The 2377-nt window shown below is 38.5% G+C and overlaps 1 long non-coding RNA gene and 1 other non-coding gene across 2 annotated transcripts; both read right to left on the bottom strand.

The window, feature by feature from the left end:
- On the bottom strand, window positions 1–72 carry trnap-agg (transfer RNA proline (anticodon AGG)). Its single transcript has one exon. It is a non-coding gene; the product is annotated as a tRNA-Pro (tRNA).
- A 928-nt stretch (window positions 73–1000) lies between these two features.
- LOC103133398 (uncharacterized) lies at window positions 1001–2377 on the bottom strand. The gene is made up of 2 exons (XR_475742.1): window positions 2312–2377; window positions 1001–1926 (listed from the first exon to the last, which is right to left on the bottom strand). It is a non-coding gene; the product is annotated as an uncharacterized LOC103133398 (long non-coding RNA).

Here is a 2377-nt window from a genome sequence, read left to right as displayed (position 1 = left end):
GGGCTCGTCCGGGATTTGAACCCGGGACCTCTCGCACCCTAAGCGAGAATCATACCCCTAGACCAACGAGCCATGTCCATAAGGAGTTCATATCTGGTTTACTGTCCTACAATCTAAGTCTGATGTTTGCTGATGTGGTCATTTTTTTGGTCCAACACCGCCTCTGGTGGTCAGTTTGTTTTCTGAAAAACTAAGTTTTCAGCCATCTGCAGGCGGCTGTAGGTTCAATCCAACACTTTCATTTGCGGTTTTCTTTTCTGTTTAACAGCAGATGACAACAAAAACTATAATGAATGCTAAAGAAAATTATTTTGTCATAAGGTTACAAAAGAATGTAGAAAACACCAGAAGTGTCAGGAGGAATGGGCTGGATGGAGTAAGAGTACAAACATGGCCGACTTCAAAAAAGAAAAAATTAAAATAACACAAAATACCAAGAAAATGTATGCAAACTTCTGAATTTGAAGATGGTTCTGAAAATTTTGATGTCTAAAATGTGTTTATATCACAAATATTAGTTTAGTCTGAACGAATGCAAGGAAGAAAGAGTGTGCGCTTTTCACAATGTAAATATCTGACCATGTGGTCGTCTTCATAAACCGCACCGCCCTGCTTCCGGTGCGGCCTCGTTAAATAAACTTTAGGATAATGTGACATAAACATTTGTATTTCAGTTTCCCAGTAGCAGATAAGCTACTTATGATTTGTGAAAACTGCTGTAATCCAGTTGGTTGTTGCTAGGTAACCAAAGTGTGAGCGAGTCAGTTGATTCCACCAACCTAGTTTAGCTCAGCTAGCCGTGAGGTTGAGCAGTTAGTCTTTCCACTGCCTACATCTCCCAGAATGCTCTGGGTCGGATATTCTTATAGATGTATTGTCTATTGCCATTTATATTATTATTTATATTATTATTGTCCAGCCATAGATTTAAGCCATCATTTGAGATTATTAAATTAACTGCCAAAATGTTTCGGTTTGAGAAAGCAAACATGGCTGCACCTTGAATGCTTTATTTTCTTTATTTATGCATACTGCAGTTAAAGTAGCAAGAACTAAAGGCAAACTAGAAAGAACTACAAAATACAACACACGGACCAATACATTTACAAAACATTCAAAATGTTACAAAATGGGCTGTATTGGTCCTTCTATTGTTCTTCAGTTCGGAACTTTGTACAAGTTGTCATTTACGATGTTATCACTTTGCACATTTTTTTTACAAGTGCCAGGGAGAGAGACCTCCAGAACCAGTTTGAAATGGACAAACCATCAGCAACCAGTCTCCACCACCATCACACCTGAGAGACGTGACCTCAACTTTCAGTCCCACTCAGGAAAAAAAACAAAACAAAACAAAAACAACAACAACAAAAAAAACCTCAAAGAACCAAATAAAAGTAGCAGGCAGTTTCTTCTCTCCAATCGTCAACCATTCAGCCTCAGGAAGCAAAGTAAAGTCACAAATCAGGATCTGTGTGGGAGGGAAGCAAACCAAAGACTTTGGTAGTGAAACTCTTCAGGTGTCTTTACATGTCAAAGGTGTGTTTTAACCAAACATGTGAACTTTAATTCATTCGTCCACTTCCCTGCTCTCCCTTTTTTTTCTTTTTTTTTTCAATATTTACAACAAAAGAAGCATTTTAAACAGCATTTCTCCTCCCGTTCTCCATCCCAAAGGGGAAAAACGAAACTCTTTAGATCCATGAACAGTAGTCCTTCCGGCCACATTTAATAGAAAAATAAAACAATGAAACTGTGGTTGCCAGTTTATCCAGTGCCAACAGTGAATTGGGAGCTGGGTGTGTGGTGATGGGATGGGCGAAGGCCGCGGTGTCTCTGTGACACAGTTAGCTGGCACCGGTGCCCTCCATCACCTGCTGGGCCTGCTTCTGCCCCATGCAGCACTGAGCCACGGACTGGAACAACCTGCACACACACACACACACAGTAAGCATCACAGCCAGGGTTGCCAGGTATGACAGTTTCCAGCCCAAATACAACGTGAAATCCACCCAACTCCCAAAAAGAAAAAAGAAAAAAAAAAAGAAAAACCTGCCCAAATCTTAGTGATCAATTGTGATGATTAATCAGACTTTAAAAAATACATATACATATTTTTTATTGAACCAATTAAGCTTTTTTTAAATATTAGAAATACATTAAAATGTGTAAATACAAATTATTATTATTATTATTATTATTATTATTATTGTTGTTTAAGAAAATAAACATTTTATTGCCTAAAAAGCAATGAATGGCATTCCTTTAATAAATATGAACCAGGTGAAGAAAATGCCGGAGTTAAACTTACTTTTCGATCTCAGGCGCACAGTGAACAAAGTCGTGACTCCAGAACTTGAAGGCAGGATTCTTGATC

The sequence above is a fragment of the Poecilia formosa genome, unplaced genomic scaffold, assembly GCF_000485575.1.
Source record: "Poecilia formosa unplaced genomic scaffold, Poecilia_formosa-5.1.2 Scaffold3000, whole genome shotgun sequence".
In the NCBI taxonomy this organism is placed as follows: domain Eukaryota; kingdom Metazoa; phylum Chordata; class Actinopteri; order Cyprinodontiformes; family Poeciliidae; genus Poecilia; species Poecilia formosa.
This window is presented reverse-complemented; position numbering and strand designations above follow the sequence as displayed.